The sequence below is a fragment of the Ursus maritimus genome, unplaced genomic scaffold (assembly GCF_017311325.1).
Source record: "Ursus maritimus isolate PB19 unplaced genomic scaffold, ASM1731132v1 scaffold_5, whole genome shotgun sequence".
Classification (NCBI taxonomy): Eukaryota; Metazoa; Chordata; class Mammalia; order Carnivora; family Ursidae; genus Ursus; species Ursus maritimus.
Genome location: NW_024426663.1, coordinates 58580364 through 58603155, shown reverse-complemented (window position 1 = coordinate 58603155; position 22792 = coordinate 58580364). Strand labels below are relative to the sequence as shown.

General features: G+C 43.3%; 1 long non-coding RNA gene across 1 annotated transcript; it reads left to right on the top strand.

Moving 5' to 3' along the window:
- The first annotated feature begins 11 nt into the window (after window positions 1–11).
- LOC121100751 lies at window positions 12–22398 on the top strand. The gene is made up of 5 exons (XR_005832527.1): window positions 12–164; window positions 9184–9288; window positions 19048–19324; window positions 21642–21726; window positions 21827–22398. It is a non-coding gene; the product is annotated as an uncharacterized LOC121100751 (long non-coding RNA).
- Window positions 22399–22792: the final 394 nt, after the last annotated feature.

The following is a 22792-nucleotide window of genomic DNA, read 5'->3' as shown; positions in this document are numbered from 1 at the left end:
CCCCGGCGGCGCACGACTGCTCCGGAGGACCGGCCTGGAGCGCCCTCGCCGGGAGCGGCGGCCTCGTCGGCTCCATCCCCTCAGACCTCCACAGCCCGCTGCGCAAGACGTGCGTCCACCTGGGGGCCGCAGGGGCCGTTCTCCGTCGACCCCGCGGGGAACCGGTAGGGAAACTGAGGCCCCGAAGCACAAAGACGGAATGCCCCTCTCCCGTTCGGCAGCTTGGCGCCAGCCAGAGCTGTGCTGTGTCCTTGCCCTGGGGGCTCCGCGGGCACCGGCCGCACACGAATGCCCTCAGTTCTGAGGGCTTTATATGTGTAGCTGCTCGGGTTCTGTCTTTGATTAATTCTCCCGTAGTCTCAACACCCTTTCAGGTTGTGGCCCGCCTTCCTGGAGCGAGCCGTCCGTCCAATTAAATACCTGCCAGGCCCTTTGCTAGATGCTGGGGATGCAAGAGGGCAAATTCAGATCCCTGGACTAATGAACTTTGCCGTCTGCTTGGGGAGGCAAACATTGGTGAAATAATTCCTTGAGTGAAAAAGTTCAACGTTAGTTGAAAGATGTTAAAAAGGAGAGGCCCAGAGTGTTAGGAGCATGAATAAGCAAGGGACGTGATCGAGACGTGGAGATCCCGGGGAAATGATGCTAGAGAGCCAAGGGATGAATAGGAGCTAACCACCTGAAGAGACATAGGCATGGTAAGACACAGCCTGGCCTGGTGAGAGAACGCCCTGAACCGTGGGCCCGGGTCCTAGAGTGTAGGACAGCGGAGGAGATGAGGCTGCAAAGATCAGCAAGGATGGTAGAGACTGTGGTCTAGATCCTAAGAGGAATGTGAGCCTCTGAAGGATTTTAACCAGAGCAGTGACACCCCTGTTTCCAAAAGGTGTCGGAAGGAGCCAGAATAGATGTGTCCACATGAGATGAGCAGGTGAGACTGCATAATTCTGCTGTCTGTTCAAGGGTCAGGTAGCAGAGCCACTGAGAGAAGAGCTTACTTGTATGTGGTGAATTTTCCATCCCTGGAAGCATTCAATTACAGTACTTGGGAAACCACTTGAGCCCCCATCACCCTTGAGAGATTATTGACCTAAGAGGCTGCCCCTTCATCCCTCATCAGTTGTGGGGTGAGGTGTAGGGCCGGGCCTAGAGTCCATGATCCAGGGCTCCAGTGTAGTACATTGTGAGTAGGATCAGGGGCAGAGAGAGCCCACTGTGCTGACTGCTGCTTCTGCAGCTTCTGATGGGATGTCAGGACTCCAGCAGGCAGAAACCCCACCCAAAATGGAAATACCAGGCAGTGCAATGAGAAGACTGTACCTGCAGACCCAGCACCAGGCTCAGTGAAGTCCCATTATGGTTAACAATAGGAAGACATGACACTCTCACCCTGTCAAGCAGGGAGAATGTGAACCGTCTCAGCTTCTCCACAGCAATCAGGAATAGATGCCCACAGCTGGGGCTCTCAAAATTGAGTGCAGATCACATTCCCTGAGGGACTTGTTGAAATAGCAGATTCCCAGGCCTATCACTGGATGCTCAGAATCAAGGTTCCAGGTAACTGATTCCATCTGCCACTGACCAAACTTTGAAAAGCATTGATGAGGCTTCTCTGAACCAAATTCTTGGTCACCTGCTCTACAGTTGAGAAGCTGGCCCCGAAATAGGAACCCAGGCTTTGTTATAAGAAGCTGTAGCGAAAAAAGAAAAAAAATTTTTTTAATTAAAAAAAAATAAAAATGTTAGTATTAACAATTTACAGGACCCTGTGGGAAGTCCAATTATCGCCCAGGTTATTAGTTCTAACTTGTTTTTATGATTCAGATTTTTCAGAATGGAGTACTTATATAGCCAAAGATCAGTTTTCCTACCACATCTTTTTTTTTTTTAAGATTTATTTATTTATCTTAGAAAAAGAGAGAGCACAAGAGGGAGGGGGAGGGGCAGAGGGAGAGAGAAAATCTCAAGCAGACTCCCCCCTGAGCGCAGAGCCTCACTCGGGCCTCAATTTCATGGCCCTGAGATCATGACCTGAGCCAAAATGAAGACTCAGAGGCTTAAGCAGCTGAGCCACCCAGGCTCCCCTACCTCATCTTTTTTTTTTTTTTTAATCTTTATTGGGATATAATACACATACCATAAAATTCATCCATTTAAAGTATATAATTCAATCGTTTTAGTATATTCACAGATTTGTGCAACTATCAACACAAGCTGAATATCGAACATTTTCATCACCCTCAAAAAAATCCCATACGCTTTAGCAATTACTCCCCATTGCCTCCAGCACCTGGCAACCCCTAATCTACTTTTTGTCTCTATGGGTTTCCTATTCTGGACATGTAACCTAAATGGAATCACATAGTATGTGGTCTTTTGTGTCTAGCTCTTTCACTTCTATCATGTTTTTGAGGTTCATCCATGTTGTAGTGTGTGTCAGTTTTTCATTCCTTTTTGTGGTTGAAAAACACTCTGTTATCTGGATATGCCTCATTCTGTTATCCATTCATCATCTGATGGACATCTGAGTTGTTTCCACATTTTGGCTATTATGAATAGTGCTTCTATGAACATTCATGTACACGTTTTTGTGTGGACCTCCATTTTCAATTGTCTTGGTTATATAGTGGATTGCTGGGTCTACGTTTAACCTTTTGAAGAGCTAGCAGATTGTTTGCCACAGTGTCTGCGCCATTCTAAATACTCACCACCAACATATGAAAGTTCCAATTTCTCCACATCCTTGCCATCGATTGCTATTTTCCCTCTTTTTGATTATAGTCATTTTAGTGGGTACAGAGTTGTATCTCATTGTGGTTTTGTATCTCCCTAAGAACTAATGATATTGAGCATCTTTCATGTGGTTAGTGGCCATTTGTCTATCTTCTTTGGAGAAATGTCTATTCAGATACCTTGCCATTAAGGAAAAAAAAAAAAACGCACACATTATTTTTTAGAGTAGTTTAGCTTTACAGCAAAATTGAGCAGAAAGTGCAGTTTCCATCTCCCCCTTCCCTACCCTCCCTCCAGCTATCAACATCTAGCACCAGAATGGTACATTTGTGACACTGATCCATCATTATCATCCAAAGCCCATAGTTTACATTAGGGTCTACTCTTAGAGTGGTATATTCTATGGATTTTGATGAATGTGTAATGACATGTATCCACCATTATAGTAGCATACAGAATAGTTTTGCTCCCCTAAAAATCCTGTCTTTTAAAGAGCAAAAGTTTTAAATTTTGATGAAATACAAATTTATTTCTTCTGGGTCATGCTTTTTGGTCTAAGAAAACTTTGCCTAACCCAATGACATGAACAGTTTCTGTTTTCTTCTGGAAGTTTTAGGTTTTACATTTAGATTTCATTTCAAGTTAATTTTTGTATATGATGCAAGGTATGGGTTGTCAAGAGGGATAAATGATATAAGATTTTACCCTACTTGCAAGCTAACAAGTTACTGTAACACAGTTTCAATGGCTGCTGGTAAAAGACGTAAGTCTTCTAGGTAGAGGCAAAGAACTTTATGGCTCACAGCATGGAGAGCAGCATGGACTTTAGGTTTATGTTGGTTCCCCTTGTCTACAAGTTCCACAGAAGCTATGCCAAAGTGTCAGGTGGATGAAGTACAAATAGGTACACACAGTGGGTTTGTATCACAGCTGAGGAACCCAAAGTTTAGGGAACAGCAGTCTTTCATAAAGGACTGCAAGCAAACCTGCCCAACCTTTGGCCCAGAACAATACACTACCTTTTTAATCTGGACAGTAAACAAACTCGCCCTTTACTCTGAAGGTGGGCGCTGTCTCTAAACCGGTTCATGGACAAACATCCTTAAAAAGACAGTCTGCCACAAAAGGGCAGTTAGTGTCTAACTCTTAAGATGTGCAGATGCATGAGAGACCCACTGAGAATTATGAGAATTGTTTCCCAACAAAAGTTGAGATTCTTGGGGCGCCTGGGTGGCTCAGTCGTTAAGCGTCTGCCTTCAGCTTGGGTCATGATCCCAGGGTCCTGGGATTGAGCCCTGCATGGGGCTCCCTGCTCAGCGGGAAGCCTGCTTTTCCCTTTCCCGCTCTCCCTGCTGGTGTTCCCTCTCTTGCTGTGTCTCTCTCTGTCCAATAAATACATAAAATCTTAAAAAAAAAAAAAAAAAAAAGCTGAGTTGTTGTTGTTGTTGTTGTTTGCGTATGGTCCAGTACAATTTGTGGAAAAGACTTATCTTTTTTCCATTCAATTACCTTGATATCCTTGTCAAAAATCAATTGGCCATATTTGTGTGAGTCTATTTCTGGACCCTGTTCTGTGTCATTGATCTATGTGTCTTGTCTTTTTACCAATTCTATACTGTCTTGATAAGGGTGACTCAGGAGTTAACAAACTTTTTCTGTAAAGGGTGGGCTCCATAAATTCCTGTTGCATATTTTTCTTTGTTTCTTTTTTCAAATATTTAAAAATGTAGAAAACATTTATATTTTATGGGCCTTACAAAAACAGGCTGCAGGCTAGATTTTGCCCGTGGGCAACAATGTGCCAACCCCTGCTGTAGCTTTATAGTAAGTCTTAAGATCAAATTGTTTCAGTTCTCCAACTGTGTTCTTTTCCAAAATTGTTTTGGCTATTTTATTTCTTTTATATATATATATTTCTTTTTGTTTATATATGTATTTTATATATATTTTGTTGTTGTTGTTGTTTATTTATTTATTTATTTATTTATTTAAGTAATCTCTATACCCAACATGGGGCTTGAACTCACAACCTGAGATCAAGAGTCACATGCTCTTCTGACGGAGCCAGCCAGCCAGGAGCCCCTTTTGTCTATTTTAGTCTATTGCTTTTTAATACAGATTTTAGCATTAGCTTGTCAATTTCTAGAAAAACAGCTGCTGGATTTTTAATTGGGGTTGTACTGAATCTATAGATCGATTTAGGGAAAATTAACATTTTAATATTGAATCTTGGAATCCATAAACATGGCATATCTCCCCATTTATTTAGGTCTCATTGTTGTGTATTTTAAAACCCGATGAAACATTAGATTAATACACATATTTACTACTTTATTTGTTTTTCATTCCTTCTCTATCTCTTACCTTCCATGTGGTATCATTTTTCTTCAACCCGAAAAATTTTAGTAGTATTTCCCTTAGTACAAATCTGCTGGTGACAAGCTCCACTTTTTGTCAATCTGAAAATGACATTATTTCGCCCTCTGTATTACTTATTTGGCTGCGTAGCAAGTTTCTCTGAAACCTAATGACTTAAAAAATTAACATTAACATTTATTATCTAACAGTCTGTATTAAAACAGGAGTTCAGGGGGCATCTCAGTGATGCACTTGGTTAAGCGTCAGACTCTTGGTTTCGGCTCAGGTCGTGATCTCAGGGTCTTGGGGTCAAACCCCACATCGGGCTCTGCACTCAGCAAGAAGTCTTCATAAGTTTCTCTCTCCCTCTCCCTCTGCTCATCCCTGCCCCTCTCATGCGCACACACACTCTCTCTCTCTCAAATCAATCAATCAATCTTTAAAAAACAACAATAGAAATTCAGGAGTGGCTTAGTTCCAGAGCTAAGTGTGGTTCTGGCTCAAGGTCTCTGTTGATGTTTCATTCAGTACATTTGTTGGCTGAGGCATCATTTATGTGAAGCCTTGTTAGGGCTAGAGGAGCCACCTCGAAGATGGCTGTTTGCTACAGATCTTGGTTCTGACTACATGGACCTGTCCACAGGGCTGCTTGTGTGTCCTCCCTCACAAGGTAGGGGTCTCTCTTCAGAGTGAGTGAACCAAGAAAGAGCAGGGCAGAAGCCTCAATATTTTTTATGACGTGGACTCATAGGTCACATAGCATTACTTGTAACTTAATCTGTTCGTTAGAAGCAAGTCACTAAGCCCAGTACACAACTGAGGCAAGAGAATTAGGCTCCATCTTTTGAATGGAGTGTCAAAGAATTTGTGAATGTATTTTAAGTCACCACACTTTCTTTTCTTTTAACTTTTCTTTCATCTCCTTCTTCCTCCTCCCTCTGCTCCTCTCCTGTCCTCCTTCTCCTCAGATTATCTTCTAGAACCTTCTTCACCAGTTCTATTGATTATGGCCCTGAAAACCTTAAGAGAATTCTAGAAGATACTCTAGAAGATGATCTAAAATATTTTTCTTCAGTTTCTTCCTTTTTTTTTTTTTTTAAGATTTTTAAAATTTATTTGACACAGAGAGGGAGCATGTGCACAAGCAGGGGGAGCGGGAGAGGAAGAAGCAGGCTCTCTACTGACCTCTCTTCAGTTTCTTTTACCGTGAATTTATTCCTTGTGTCTATATTGCCTTGGTTACTACGTCTAACATATCCTGAATATCCGAGTCTCTAGTATTTCCCTGTTAAGTAAATTGTTGCTTTTCTGCTGTGAAAAAAAAATACTTTTTCATTTTGAGGAAATATCCATTGATTCCCATTTTGCTGAATGTCTTGTTTTTTTTTTTGTTTTTTTTAATTATTTATTCGACAGAGATAGAGACAGCCAATGAGAGAGGGAACACAAGCAGGGGGAGTGGGAGAGGAAGAAGCAGGCTCGTAGCAGAGGAGCCTGATGTGGGGCTTGATCCCATAACGCGGGTATCACGTCCTGAGCCGAAGGCAGGCGCTTAACCGCTGTGCCACCCAGGCGCCCCTGAATGTCTTGGTTTTAATCAAGAATAAGTATTTAATTTTATCAAATGCATTTTCAGTACCTATAAACACAATCATATAATTTTATATTTAGAACTATTAATATGATGATTTATGATGATTTATATTAGTAGATTTTCTAATATTGAACTTCATTTCCATTTCTAGAATAAACTCTGTTTGGTCAGAGTTTATTATTCTTCCAATGTGTTTTTGGATTCTACTTGCTAAAATTTTATTTAGGGGTGCCTGAGTGGCTCAGTCAGTTAAGTGTCTGCCTTCAGCCTAGGTCATGATCCCAGGGTCCTGGGATCAAGCCCCGCATTGAGCTTCCTACTCAGCTGGGAGCTGCTTCTCCCTCTCCGTCTACCCCTCCTGCTTGTTCTCTCTCTCTCTCACTCTTTCTCTCTCAAATAAATAAATAAAATCTTTCAAAATAAAAATTTTTTATTTAGGATTTTTGCACTGATATTTATAAATGACATTGTCCTATTTTTTTCTTTCTTCTTACTATATTTTGGTTTCAATGTACTTATATTTGCTTTATGAAAAGAAATTGTAAGTCTTATTCTTTCCAAGATTATGGAGCATTTTAAAAATCATTAGAATCATCTGTTCTTTAAAGGTTAGTAGATTTGTAGAATTCACCTATAAAACAATGGTCCTGGAGTTTTGGGGGTTTTCTGGGAAGGAGGGGTAAGCATTTGACAAATTTTGTCAAATTATTTTGACAACATTATTTATTAAAATTATTATTTATTATATTTATACAATATTATATCTGCATATATTTATGCATAATATTTTTATTCATATTATTTAAACAAATTATTTTATGCAAATCAGCCTGTGTTGGTTTTCTACTCTTATTTTTCTGAAAAATTGTACATTTTTATAGGTTTTAAAATTTATTTGCATAAAATTGTATATGGTAGTCTCACAGTTTGGGGGTTTTTGGGGAAGATTTGTTTATTTATTTCAGAGAGAGAGAGAAAGCGTGGGGATGGGGATGGACAGAGAGAGGGAGAGACATTTGAGACATTTTTTTTTAAAGATTTTTGTTTATTCATTAGAGAGAGCACAAGTGGGGGGGGCAGGGGTGGAGAGACTGAGGGAGAAGCAGACTCCCTGCTGAGCAGGGAGCCCATTCCAAGACCCCCAAAATGTGATCTGTGCTGAAGGCAGGCACTTAACCGACTGAACCACCCAAGGGCCCCAGGGGGAGACATTCTTAAGCAGATTCTGTGCTAAGCTCAGAGCCTGACCAGAGGATCTGAAGACCCTGAGATGATGATCATGACCTGAGGCGAAAGCAAGAGTCAGGTGCTTAACCAGTTGTGAGGCCCAGGCGCCCTCTCTACAGTCCCTCCAACTTCTAATTTTTTTATTTTGGGTGTTCGTACATTTTCTCTCTCTTTTCTTTTCCTTCTTTCTTTCTTTCTTTCTTTTTTTTTTGTTAAAGATTTTATTTATTTATTTGAGAGAGAGTGAGAGAGAGAGAGATCACAAGCATGGGGAGGGTCAGAGGGAGAAGCAGATTCCCTGCTGAGAAGGGAGCCCAACTCGGGGCTTGATTCCAGGACCCTGGAATCATGATCTGAGCCAAAGGCGGATACTCAATGGACTGAGCTACCCAGGCACACCCTCTCTTCTTTTTTAAGATTAATTTAGTTTGTGGCTTACCTAATTCATTGAATTTTTTCTTTTTTTTTCCTTTTTTCAAGTTTTTATTTAAATTCCAGTTAGTTAATATAATTGAATTTTTCTAGAACAAGTTTATTTATTAATAAATTCCACTATAGTTTTGTTGCATTAACTGATTATTTCTGTATTATCTTTATTAATTTTTCCTTTTGCTTTCCTTTGGCTTATTTAAAAAATCTTTTTCTATGGGGTGGCTTGGTGGCTCCGTTAAGCATCTGCCTTCGGCTCAGGTCATGATCCCAGGGTCTTGGTTTCAAGTCCTGTATCAGGTTCCTGAGCAGGGAGCCTGTTTTTCTCCCTGCTTGTGCCCACCTACTCTCTGACAAATACATAAATTAAATCTTTTTTAAAAAATAAATAAAAAAAAATGTTTTTCTAGCTTTTTGAGCCAGTTTAATACATTTATTTTTCTTTCATTTATGTTGATATAATTATTCAAGGTAATGAATTTTTCTTTGAGTACTACTTTAGCTGAACTTATAGATCCTTCTACATTGCATGGTCATTATTGCTGTTTTCTAGAAAATTCCGCAGTTTTGAATTTATATTTTCCTTTTGATCATGGAGTTATTTAATGTAGACCCCCCATATATACCCAAAGACAAGGAAATTTTTGTTTGTTTTCTGAAAATGTTATAAATGTCCATGTTTGTTGTGTTGGTATTATAAAATGCTGTCTGTATTATTTTTTACTGTGGGAATTTAATGAGGTTTGTTTTGTGGCCCAATATATAATCTTTTGTCTGTATGCAAGTGTGTGTGTATGAGTATTCCAGAGCACTTGGAAAGAAAATATGTTCTCTATTCTCAGGGCACAATGTTTGATGCAGATAACACCTACCTTTTGGATTGTGTTGTTTGGACTTCCAGATCATCATTTAATTTTGACCACTTGCTCTGTTTTGGATTGGAAAAGGTAAATCAAAGTCTTGTATAATTAGCGTGTCTCTGTCTAAATCTCCTGGTATCTCTATAGCTTCTATTATATGAAAGTTCTTGCTCTATTATTTGGTGCATTGATATTCATAATTTAAATTTTCATGATGAATTGTAGTCTTTACCATTAAAAAATACTTTTCATTATCTTGGTTAAAGCTTTTGGTCCTGAATTTTATGTTGTCAGATACTAAGCTTTTTAATGTTTGCAATATTTTGGTACACGTTTCTTTGCCCATCCTTTCATTATTAACCTTTCCAAATCATTTTGTCTTAGATGTGTACAACCTAGAGTTGGATTGGACTTTGAATACCATTTTGAAAACTGTTTAAAATTTTTTAATTTTATTTAAATTATTTAAATTTGTTTAAATTCATTTATATTTATTGAGATGACAGATATATTTGTTCTCAATTCTGTTATTATTTTGTGTTGTGTTTTCATAATGTATTTTTGTATTTCCCCTTCTTCTTAATGTAGTTTTGTTATTTAGGAAGGTTTGTAATTTTGTTCTAGAAGTTACCAATGTAAAATATCCTTGATCCACTCTCTTCTGTCACGGTATCTTTTGATTCCCTACTAGGAGCACAATAAAATTATCTTGTAATCTAATCCTTTCTCCCTCCTCTCTCCTCCATCCTACAGTCAATAGTATTATCAATCTTAGTGTTTATATTAAATATGCTTAAGCTTCTACTTGATTTGGAAATTTTAAATACTGTTGATTTGAGACAATTTAGTAAGCTCATTTTTATTCCTATCTTCTCTCTTCCCAGTGTTTTCTTAGTAATGAGAAATTTCTGCATTATTAAGGCATGTAACATTTGCATTCTGATCTGTCACCCTGATCTCTATATTTGTTTTACTGTTATTTCTACAGTTAAATACATTCAGTGCTCAAGAAAGGTCCTTTTACCGATTTCATGAGGCTTGCCAACTGGTGCTGTGACTGCTGTTTTATAGTTCTAGGAGGTTCTTAGGAAAGGGCTCATGAAAATAATATTTCCTGATTTCTTACAGGTTTTAAAACATTTGTCTTTAAGCTTTACACTTGAAGATCAGTTTGGTGGATAAAGTTCTCAGCCTATACTTTTCTTTCTTTGAGTGTCTTGCAGGTGTTGCTCTGCTGTTTGTGGTAGTGATTTTTGCCCTAGAAAAGTGGTGGAGGAGTGGAGAGGTGGGACCAGGGGAGCTCTCACTGTTACCATAGTGATGGACCTCTGACGTGGCTTCTGTGGGAAGTCACCCCCTCTGGATTTCAGAGTTTGGTTGAGGAGAGCTTCTCTGTTCATCTGTCTCCCAGAATTTTTTACAGCCTTTGTTTCGAAGAGTACTTGTAAACGTTTTTTCTTCCTCTCCTTTTTTTTTTTTTTAAGATTTTATTTATTTATTTGACAGAGATAGACAGCCAGCGAGAGAGGGAACACAAACAGGGGGAGTGGGAGAGGAAGAAGCAGGCTCCCAGCAGAGTAGGGAGCCTGATGTGGGACTCGATCCCAGGACTCTGAGATCACGCCCTGGGCCAAAGGCAGGCTCTTAACGACTGAGCCACGCAGGCGCCCCTTTTTCTTCCTCTCTTTGGTGCTTTCCGAGACTTTCCACTGTCCCCAGCAATCTCATTTTGTTCAATATAGGTCTTGTTCTTGTAGTTCCCTCTCGGAGTAGGATCCTGCCCTTCCGCAAGGGAATAACTGCTGGACATTTCTGAACTCTCTGAGGCTGTATATCCCCTCCTCCCTTGAGGTTTTTCACCAGCTATTCTGCTTTTTTTCATTTTTGGCACTCTTAACAACACTTTGGAGGTTGCATCATGTTTTTACCAAATACGTAGTTGGCAAGTTTGTTGTTATCCTTGTTGAGTGTGACAATTCAGAGCCAAAACGCTTCTGAGTTCCTTCTGAAACGGAACGTTCTCCTTTTTATTCCTTTAAGATTTTATTTATTTATTTATTTATTTATTTATTTATTTATTTGAGAGAGAGAGAGGGCATAAGCAGGGGGGAGGGATGGAGAGAGAGGGAGAAGCAGACTCCCCCCTGAGTGGGGATCCTGATGCAGGGCTTGATGTGGGGCTCAATCTGAGGACCATCAACTGAGCCAAAGACAGATGCTTAACTGACTGAGCCACCCAGGTGCCCCACGTTCTCCTATTTTTAAATTATGGTAAAAAATTTTTATCAATGCTACTATGATTTATCCTTTCAACTGAACTTCTACGGACATAAGGAAGGTTATTTGTTTGTATTTCCTTCTGATAAACTTCTAGAAGTGACATTCCTGGTTTAAAAGAGCAGGCACACTTTTAAAGCTTTTGCTATGTTTTGCCAAAGTACCCAGTAGAGTTTGTACCAGTCACGGACTTCCTCTTTAAAGCTTGTGAATAGGGCACCTGGGTGGCTCAGTCGGTTAAGCGGCTGCCTTTGGCTCAGGTCATGATCTACAGGAGTTAGGATCGAGCCCCACATGGGGCTCCCTGCTCAGCGGGGAGTCTGTTTTTTTCTCTCTCTCTGCTCTTCCTCCCACCCTGCTCTCTCTCTTTCTCTCTCTCTCAAAGAAATGGATAGGTAAAATATTGATAAGGAAAGAAAGAAAGAAAGAAAGAAAGAAAGAAAGAAAGAAAGAAAGAAAGAAAGAAAGCTAGTGAATAGTTACTGCAATCACTGCTCTCACATTCCTGAATTCCCAAACTCTCCTGAGCAAAACCTTCCTTCTCTTTGTGCAGCCCCCTACTTTGTGACTGCTGCATTGGCGCCCCCCGCCCAGATTCCCTGGCACAGGGACATGTGTCTGGAAAAACAGCAAGTCACTTACTATTAAGAGCATTCAAGCTCTTCTGTTCTGATTTTTGGTCCCAAAATGGGAGGCCAATCCAGCAGGTGAAACTGCCCTTGGAAATGGTTCAGGGAGGCCTCCTAGAGGCTGGTCAGATGAGAGCACAGAGCCACCGATGCCAGGGTTTCCTATTTCTTCCCACCACAGAGAAGCTCAGCAAGTAACCCAAATTCATAGCGGTCCTGGAAATGACAAGGGGAAAAAATTACCTATTTTCCCCTCTGTACCTGACAGAACTGCTAAATAGCCAAATGGACTAGAGAAGTGGTTTTATTCTTGCCTGTCCTGCCTCGAAAAACCTGAAAATCCAAGTGCATTAAAAATACCAAGTGCAGAGAGCTCTTGGAGCCCTTCAAGCTGGCTTCCCAGCATCTGTGAGGAAGGTTTTACCAGCCAAAGGCTGGGAAACATTAAAAGCTTTGAAACCTTATGATCCACAGCTATTAAAGAAGTTTCCGAATTCCCAATATTCCTCTTCTATGGCCTCTCCCGTATCCTGACTCGCCAACAGCCCTGGGCTCCCACAAGAACAAATAATATGCAAAACTTTTTTTAGTCTACTTATGATAATTGCCTCAAATTAACATCACAAGGCGGTGGAAATTACATTCCCCAAAGGCTTCCTAGTGCAGGAAGTTACTGTGCAAAGGTAACTGCAAGGTAGTAACATGAAAATCAGGTTAGCTTCTGTTGTGCAAAAGTTTTTCTGTTAATCCATTATTTATATTCATATAAGATGGTGTTTCTGTATCCAAATGCATGAACATTTTAATCCGTTGTAAATGTAAGCTTAAGGTTTTTTCCTGTTGAATTAGACAAGTCTCTCTGCCAGAAACCATAAAGTTGATGTTCTTAAAACAGCAATCTAGTAGCTGCTTTTACCTAACCAAATGAATGTTCAGCATTCAGATCCCAGAAGGTTACCCGTCTTCCTATTTTGTATGCCTCGGGCCATAGCAGGAGTTCAGTCCGAGTGCCTTATTTTAAGCACACCTTGATGAACTAGTGCTCACAGGCCAGGAGCTGGAGGAGGGGAGCTGGAGACCAGGTGGCAGGGCAGCGGAGGACACAATTGGACGGGCCCTAGGACTTGTCTTCAGATCTTTGAAGGGCTATTTTGTAGAAAATAGCTCATTCTTCTTTGCTTTTCAAGGCAGGCATAGGGCCAAAGATTGAGAGCTAGATGAAGTCAGATTCTATCTTTAAATAGAAAAACTTTAAACAATTATCGTTGTTTGAAAAATACAAAATAACTTCCTTGGATTGAACTGAGCTCCCAGTCATCTCACATCTACAATAAATTTATGATTGAATGAGATAAGTAGTTAAGTATTTTACAATTTTTAAAAAAAATATGGCCGAAGCTATTTGTGTTTAGAAAGCCTTGAAAATGCTTAAGCAAAGTGAACTCCTTTGCCATTCTCACCACCAGTTCTGCAGAATAGGACCTTGTGGCTAATCATCTTAATCCCAGTCAGATTTCTGAAAACTGTTGCCTGCCGGGCCACCCTTGACATCTACACACATAAGAAATAATTAATAGCAAGACAACAAAAATGCTTTATATTTGTGTTCTTCATTTTCAAATATCTGGATTGTAGCAGATTCACTATATACATTTATATATTTCCAAATTATATATTTGCATATTCCAGAGATGATTTTAGCTTCAGGAGGACTCACGTATCCTTAGTGTTACTTCTACTAACTCCAAAGACCACTTTCCCCTGCACAAAAGGAAGAAAATGATTACATTCCTACCATTAGTCAGTGGTGGTAGACAATCTCCCCACAGTTCAAGAAAAAAAAATCCTTTGAGAGTGAAACTCTTCAGTAAGCACACTGTAGACAAGATTAGGCATCTGTCTAAGAATTTGTTGAAGAGATAGTTTTTTGTTTTTGTTTTTGTTTTATCTTTTAAAAACCGCTGCACCCAACCTGGGGCTTGCATTGACAATCCTGAGATCAAGAGTCGAATGCTCTACGGACTGAGCCAGGCAGGCACCCCAAGAGACAGTGTTTTTTGAAAAAGGAATAAGGGATGACGTGTGGGGTCCCACTCCTGAATTTAGCTAAATTAAGGTTGCTTGTCATCCTGCCCTTGCCCCTCTTAGGGGAGAAAATGTGGCAGGAGCAATGGTGGTGATCTGCAGGAGCCTTGGACCCGGCTCCTGAGCCCTGTGGGACAAATGGAGGGAGGCATTCCAGGTCTTGGGCCCTTGGGGGACCTAGCTGCCAGTCACAGGGCAAGCACCGCACCTCTTTAATACCCTCGCAAAGACTGGCCAGGGACTGATTGGCACCATGCTATTCTCATCTTGTCTGCATCCCAAATCACTGCTCAGCATCTGACCAGGTAGCTTTTTCAGTTTCTATACATGTCCCTTGCACTGTCAATATAAATTGCAGGTGAACTTTCTGGTTCCACTATCTATTTGGCCAGAGGCTCAGCCTGCGGAGTAAGCAAAAGGAGAGCCCACATCTTAGACCTCCAGATTTAGCAAAATGAAAGTACTAGACACCCAGTTAAATTTGCATTTCAGATACACAACAGATCATTTTTAGTGTAAGTATATCCCAAATGTGTTTTCTTTGGCAACCCCACCACATTTTCCAATCCATATTTAAGGCTTTGAAAGAAAAAAATGAATGAGTGCATGGATGAAGAGAATGATCAACAAGACAGAAAGAAATCAGAGATGTAATTAATGAATATCTAACACGTTTTTGTCAATTTATAATATTTTCTTTTGATTGTTCTTTTAAATTTTTAAAAATTTTTATGACAATAATGTATACACGCAACAATTCAAATAGTACTCAAAAGCATAGGGTGAAAAATAGCAGTCCCCTGTCCCATCCAACCCCAACCCCAGCCTGATAACCCAAAGGTACCCAGTTAAATAAGCTCTTTCAGCTGTTTCTCCCAGTTTTAACCTCCTCTTCCATTTCTCTAGATAATATGCTTATAGTGCTATTTTGTTGATTTGTCAATTTTAGACATTATCTGCATTCTTGCAATTATGGGAAATGAGGATTTGCTTTTATTCATTGGCACCTGCATCCTCCTTCTCTTTCCTCCAGCTTCCCAACACAGTTTGTTACAATCTTTGCCTAAATCAATAATCCGTGTTTACATTACCATGGCTATGTAAATTTTTGTGGTGTTGCATTTATTTTCTTTTACAGTTTATGTGTAATGGGGGGGGGTTGTAGGTAGTAATTGCTTCATGTTTTTTTATTTACTCAATTTTTAAATGAACTTATTACTAGTTCTTACAACTGTCGCATAGCCCCTCAACAGAATTTTCTGCCTGGTCATACCTGTCAGGTAATCTGACCAACCCCACCTGAAACTTTCTATCTTCTGGCTCAGAGGGGAGCTCTTGCCCCTGGGCCTTCCACTCCACTGTCATCAAGGCTCTCCTTCAGCATCACCCTGGGAGCCCCTTTGCTCTCTCCTGGGCATGTCATCCTCATCCTTGGATTCTTTTTTTATTTTTTTTAAGAGAATAGAATGAGGAGCAGAGGGAGAAGGACAAGCAGACTCCCCACTGAGCACAGAGCCCAAAGTAGGGCTTGACCCTATGACCCTGAGATCATGACCTGAGCCCAAATCAAGAGTCTGAAGCTCAACTGACTGAGCCCCCCGCACCCCTCATCCTTGAATTATTCTTGTGTTTGGGTGGAGAGCTTCCTGAGAAAGGGAGCATGAGAGGCCCATTATTTGTGATCTTTTGTGTCTGAAAACATCTCTTATTCTACCATTTCTCTTAATTAATGGTTTGGGTTTAGATTTCTAAGCTATAAATAATTCTCACTTAAAGTTCTAAAGGCCTCACTCCATTATCTCCCAGCTTCCAGGGTTGCTGTTGAGAAGTCTGGTGCCATTCTGATCCCTGATCCTCTCCATTGACCTGTCTTTCCTCTCTGGGTCCTTTTAGGGTCTTTTCTTTATCCCTGGTGTTCTGACATTTTATGGATAATGAATCTTGAGATAGAAATCTCCCTGAAGATTTTATAACATTCTTAAAGCTTTCTTCTCCCTGAACCTAGACATTCTTCCTCTCCTTCCCCTCCCCACATACCTGTTTCTCATGTCTGATACTTTCCTTCAATGTCTGGGGATCTTGGCTGTCTGATAATATCTAAGAATTATGCTTTGGAGAAATGATTCGCTCATCAGCATGCTTGGGTGGAACTTGTCCAACAGTGGACTTCCCTGGAGAGGGTAGTTGGCCATGAGCTGGCTCTTCCATTGAGGGTCTGTATCGATACCATGCCTGTATCTGTAGGTCTTTCCCTCGAGTTTGCTCAACTTCTAAAGAAAAATGTACTGTAGTCTCCATCCTAGGGGTAAGGATTGTGCCTGAACCCACAGTTTTCTGAAAGCTGGGTGAGGAAAAGGGGCTGGAATTTTTACCTTTCAGTATCTAGATTTCTGTCTGTTCTCCATATTTTCTGCACTTGATGCCCACCCTCCCCAGTGAGCACCTCAAGTGACCTACAGGAATGGGCAAGGTGTGGGACCCTGCTGCCCCCGGGACTGTGTTCTCACGTGGCCTCCACCAGCCCTCGCACCTGCAGCTCTGCTCTGGCTGTCCCCCAGAGCCCCCGTGCAGGAATTAGGCCTTCAGCCTCCCCCATGCTGCCGTGTGACTCACCACTCCTTCCGCTGCTTCCCACCTTCCAAAAATGTGCTCCATCCTTTGTCTGCTTCCATCTCCTCGCCTGTTCTCATAGACCTTGTGGATTTGTAACTCTTTTTACTCCTTTATAGTTGTTTTTAGTAGAGTTTTGGGAGGGAGCAGATGGAGATTCATGAGAGGCTCTTCTGTCACATTTACCCAGAAGTTCCTTCGGGTTCATTCTCACTCTGAAGCCCTCGAAAGGAACAATTTCGAGACCCCTTTCTGAAATAATGCCTGCTGTCAGTCAACACAGCCACTTTGTATTTTATTTGGGGGTAGGTGTCTCTTTGTGGGAAAAGGATTTCAAAGTCCAAACACACACACTGTTTAATCATATTAGTAAAACACTCTTGACCTTTTGAACAAGATCCAAATGTGGCCCTTTGTTTTTGTCTAGGACTGGGGGACAAAAAATCATGAAAGGCATTTTGAAACATGGTGCTGGTCCCAGCGCTTACCAGACCTTCTCTGTCTCCCCAGCTTGAGTAAAAGCAAGGAGAATGCTGAAATACCATCTCCTTGGAATTAATCACGAGCCCCACCACTCCAGCTCTCCTGTGTTTACACATTACTGCTATTCTGTTGTCTCTGCTGGCGGATCTCCTTTCATCTGCAGCCCATTCAAAACTCTCTTCAGTTAAAGCTGCACACGTGGCTCTTGAATTAAGAGGGGCATTTTAGCAATAATTCCTCATTCCTTTTATTGGAGGGCTCAAAGTCTTAAGGAGGGATCACTGTTGTTTCAGTGTGTTCTGCTGTGGCCAGCTGACACTTAAAGTCCAGATAAGCAAAGGAGAGAGAGCAGGGCCAGGAGGCCGTCGCAGGGAGAGGTAGCTCTGTAGCTGGAGCCTGGGGTTAACAGGAGAATGAATGGACCAGGATGGAGAGGGCTTTGAATGCCGCACTAAGGGCTTTGTGCTTTCCTGCAAGCAGGACGACCTACTCAAGGATCTTTAGCAGGAGAGTGACATGAGATAAACTATGCTTTAAGAAAATTTAAACTGAGAGCTGTGGTTGGGAGGATTTAGAGCAGGGAGAGGCTGGAGTCTAGGCAGCCAGTTAGACAAAGTGGTTCTTGACCCTGGCTGCAGAGATCACTGGAAGAGCTTTTTAAAAAATCCAGATCCTGGGGCGCCTGGGTAGCGCAGTCGTTAAAGCGTCTGCCTTCGGCTCAGGGCGTGATCCCAGCGTTCCGGGATAGAGTCCCACATCAGGCTCCTCTGCTGGGAGCCTGCTTCTTCCTCTCCCACTCCCCCTGCTTGTGTTCCCTCTCTCGCTGGCTGTCTCTGTCAAATAAATAAATAAAATCTTTAAAAAAATAAAATAAAATAAAATAAAATAAAAAATCCAGATCCTGGCCTGGACCCTGAGAGATTTGGTTGCAGGGGGTCTGAACCAAGGGAGGGAGGGAACGAAGAATCTGTGTGCTTAAAACATTCCCTGGGTGTAGCACTGAGCTATTGCAACAAACCAATAAAGGGGACTAGGCCTTAAAGTGGGGAGGCAGAGGAGGAAACAGATTGGCGCGAGGCTGCCCCCTGAGGAGGAGTGGGGGAGGGGGAGGAGGAGAGAGTCCCACCTGACCCCTGCCTGTTTCAGGGCCTGTGGTTTGGAAGAAGACGGTGCCAGCGGACATTCAAGTGCCAAAGGAGCCTGGGATTTAAGCATCTGGCTCCTACTTACAGTCATGGAGTGGGTGGGGTTGGAGAAAGGAGACAGTTCACATCCCACTGGTCACCCGAGTGTGTGGACACACGCACGGGTACATGTGGACAGCCCAACGGTCCTCTTTGGCAGGAGTCAGAAAGTGTGGCCGTTCAGAGCTTGGGCTCTGGAAGCCAGCAGCCCTGTTGGTGTGACTGCGGGAGCCACAGCCTCCTCACCTGCAGAAAACCAGTGACCCAGCAGTATGGCTATCAGGCTGACTTGATACGCTGCCGGCGAAGGCTGGGCACAGAGGCTGGCACGCAGAGATCACTCTGTAAACAGAAGCTGGGAGTAGTGCTAAAACATGTTAGCTCACTTCTCAAGCCAGGGAGTCATAAAGTCTTTCATTCAGTGTCTCTCACTCCTGCATCTGGAGAGCTGTAAAGTATTTCATTCAGTGTTAGGGGACAAGTCCACAGGAAGGCATGAAACCTTTTGTTTGTTGCTACCCACCCCAGGTGGCGTTCTCGGGGTATGTTTTTAGTAAGTCCTTTGCCTTTATTTCTAGGACTCCTCAAGAAATGACAGTCCCTTGGTGCTGCATTTAATTGGAGAGGAGCTCAGAGACGGGAGATAATAATTATGACACCTGAAATGTCAAGTTCTTCACAAGTTCGCCATTGCCCTGTCCCCCTGAACAGCTCTGGGAACCCAAACCGTGCAGCCCCCAGAGCATGCCCTGGGTCTCTCAGCCAGGCCTCACCTGGGAAATCTGAGTGACGTTGACACGCAGGCAGCAGGAAGACACACGGTGAACTGAGGAGCCTGTGCTGAGCTCAGAAGAGGTGAGTTGATGATCTGCTATTTATAGCCGCACTAAGAGGCTCTGGCCGCCAGCTCGGTGTGAGGCTGCTGGAAATGATGCCTTCGCAGAGCTGAGAGCACAAAATGCAATTGGTGATTCATGGGCAGCAGCCACTTGAAATACAAACATTCCTGTGCACCAGCCCCACCCGCCTTTCAGACGCCCCCTTTGGAAGCTTGTTGAACAGAGTTGCCAGCCTACGGCCTCCATGTCTGCATGCATTTGGACAGAAAGTGAGGATAGGCAGGTTCCGCTCCAACCAGGGGCCTGAGAAGGGCAGCAGCACTCCTGAGAGGACACCAAGAGCCTGAGCCGCCCCTCCCAGAGGCCTTGGCTGGAACCCAGGTCAGGCTGAGTAAGAGCCAAGCCCTGGTCTCTGGAGGCCACCTGTGCTGCTGGGCCCCAGGGGGCGTACGGGTCAGAGAAAAAGGACAGTTCCTGCTCCTGCCCTTTGTCTCCAGGGGCAACGCTGGTCATGGGGCAGCTTCCTGATGATGCTTGTTCTGCCGGACATGCAAAAATGTACAATGAGGAAATCCCGGTAGCTTTTTTTTTTTTTAAGATTTCATTTATTTATTTGTTAGATAGAGAGAGTGCACACAAGCAGGGGGAGCAGCAGGCAGAGGGAGAAGCAGGCTCCCCGCTGAGCAAGGAGTTCGATGTGTGACTCGATCCCAGAACCCCGGGATCATGACCTGAGCCGAAGGCAGACGCTTAACTGACTGAGCCACCCAGGCGTCCCTCCTGGTAGCTTTTTAACTTTTTCCCCCAATTCCATAGCCCAGCACCTGTCACCTAAAATAGCTGTTGTTTCTTTTCCTTTGGTAACATCTTGGCTTTCAGGCCAAAGTCTACCTGGAGGCTCCAACCCAGCTCATCCTATGCGAGGAATGCACTTGGGAGTCTCTTAGCTTCCTGCAACCAAGACTGGTTTGAAAGGACCCAACCAGGATAATGAGGCATAAACCAACCAAGCTCTGGAGCTCGATTGTCTGAGGTCAAATACCATCTTCATAATTGCTGGCTATCCGCCTGCATCAAATTCCTCTGAGACTCAGTTTCCTCACTGGGAAGATGGGGATAATAACGGAACCTACCTCACTGGATGGTGAGGAAGAGGAAAAGAAGAAACCTACATAAAGGGGTCAGCACAGTGCCCAGCACGTGGAAGGGCTCAGCAAATGGAAGCTGCCTCGGCCACTGCCGCCATACTGGTTTTTGCTATGGTGTCTTGGCCTCTATCCTGACATCACTCCTATGGCACTGAGGCTCCTTGTAGAGGTGGTGCCCTGGGGTCTCGAGAGAGACTCTCTACCCATTATGAATACACCCCTCATCAGGCTGCTCAGTGAGATGGACTTCACCCCTGGGTTGTTTGGCCCATTGCATTGCCTCTCCCTCACACTTGCCTGGGAATGAGGTGCCTCTACCTCGAGGTTGGGCCTGCTGGGCCCTGACCACCCTACTCCTGCCCTTCTGGGTCCTGGGGTGGCCCTCAGGGGCATTAACTATCACCGTCCGGGGGGGAACTCACCTGAGGGTTCTAGGCGCTAACCTGAAGTCTGTAGCCAGCAGATTACCCACCTCACCTACCAGCTGGACACGCATTACAAACTGCTGATTCATGAAGGCTCATATGGCTTTGGCTGTTTGTACGTTCTCTCATCTCCAGCTGTCAGCCAAAACATAATTGTAGCTGTCACTTTGGCAGCAAGATGCTGTGATGTGTCCTAATACAACTGCTTCTGCTCCACAGCAATGAGCTTTTAGGAGGTGGGAGGAATCTGCAGCTGCTCCTGTGGAGAGAGCCGTTCTGGAAAGTGGTCTGTGTGATATTCACCAAGGTGCAGCCGTGGGGGTGGTGTGAACACCAGAGTAAGGCCCTGCATTAGAACTGGCCCTGACATGCTTTCGTCTGCAGCTATAGTAATGTGATTCTGATGACATCAATTCGTAAGAGACTGCCATTGAAATGAGGCGTTTTGGGCAGCTGGGAGAGCTTGGAAACCACCTTTAGACTTATATGCAATTTGGACTCTAGTATGCATGGGGTGAATGAGGGGTTAGACAGTGAGGTACACGGTGTAGGGAGATGGCACCTGAGAGACAGCTGGGGCCAGACTGGGGAGCAAGGGACTTGAAGCCAGGCCATGGAGCTTGGACTTGAACATGCAAGCAATAGGAAGCCACTGAAGGACTTAAGGGAGAAAGTGATGTAGTCAGATGGCATTGGGAGTCTGAGTTCGAACACCCGCAAGCAGTGGCAGTAAGAGTAAGACTCTCCCTCTCTACTACAGTGGTATGCTCCTTGGGAAGTTTTCCTGGAGCACCTGGAGCATTGGCCCCTGGATTCAGGAGTGGCTGCAACTTCATGCTTAGTGGGTAAGTGTGGGAAAGGCCAGCCCTTGTCAAGCCAGTTGAGTGTGCAGCAAGCAAGGGGAGGCACAGGGCTCATGCCTTCGTTTGTCCTTGGTCCTTCTAGGCCAGAGTTCAATAAGGAAGCACTTCGTGCAGATGTGGTAAATGCAAGGGATTACGGATACTTATTCCAAAGGTAAGTGGAGCCTCCTGGGGCTAAGAGATGGTCCCACTGCCTGTGGGTATTGTCTCCCCTACCGTACATACACACTTAGAAAACAGCAGAGACGAATGTCCAAGTTGGTTGATAGAAGGATTCCTAGAAGGAAGGTTTTACTTTTACAAGCGGTTGTACTTAAATCAATCCCAGTTTATAGGTTGGTTTCATGAAGGCAGAAGAATATGAAGCGTTGGGACCATTGACGGTGGGTGAGCCACCCACGGCAGTAGAAGCCAGAGCATATCTGGACCATCGTGTAAGTCAGGAGGAAAACAGGATTCAGTTGACAGAAATTTTGTGTCGCCTTCTCAGAAGTACATTGTTGTGCAAGCAGAGGTTTGGCAGTGATTCTCCCTTTCCGCTGCAAGCTAGGGAGGGCAGGCTGCCTCTCTGGTTGTTAGGGGAGGGAAGGCAGGAGGAAGAAATCCCATTCTGGCATGAGCTTCCATCAGCATTCCCCAGGCTGGGCTGCCAAGGGGCAGCAGGAAGGAGATGTGGCACATGTGGAACTGGGGAGCTCCTGACACAAGGTGGCTGTGGTGGGTGCCTGGAACCCTTTGGCCTATGTGTGGCGCCTGAACCTCACCCTCTTCCCTGAGGGCAGACAGCATGTCATAACCACCTCTGCCTACCCATGGCTGGCTTGTAGCAATATGCCAAGATGTAGTTTTACCCTATTTAGTTTGCTTTTTGCTTTAAAATTTAACACGTAATGGGTTTGTAAACATTTTTTACTGTCAGAAAAGTCCAAACAACCATATGTACAGCTTCACAAATAATTATACAGTGAATGCTAATTTTTTTTATTTCTAAAGAAAAGTACAGAGGGGCACCTAGGTGGCTCAGTCGGTTAGGTGTCTGACTTCGGCT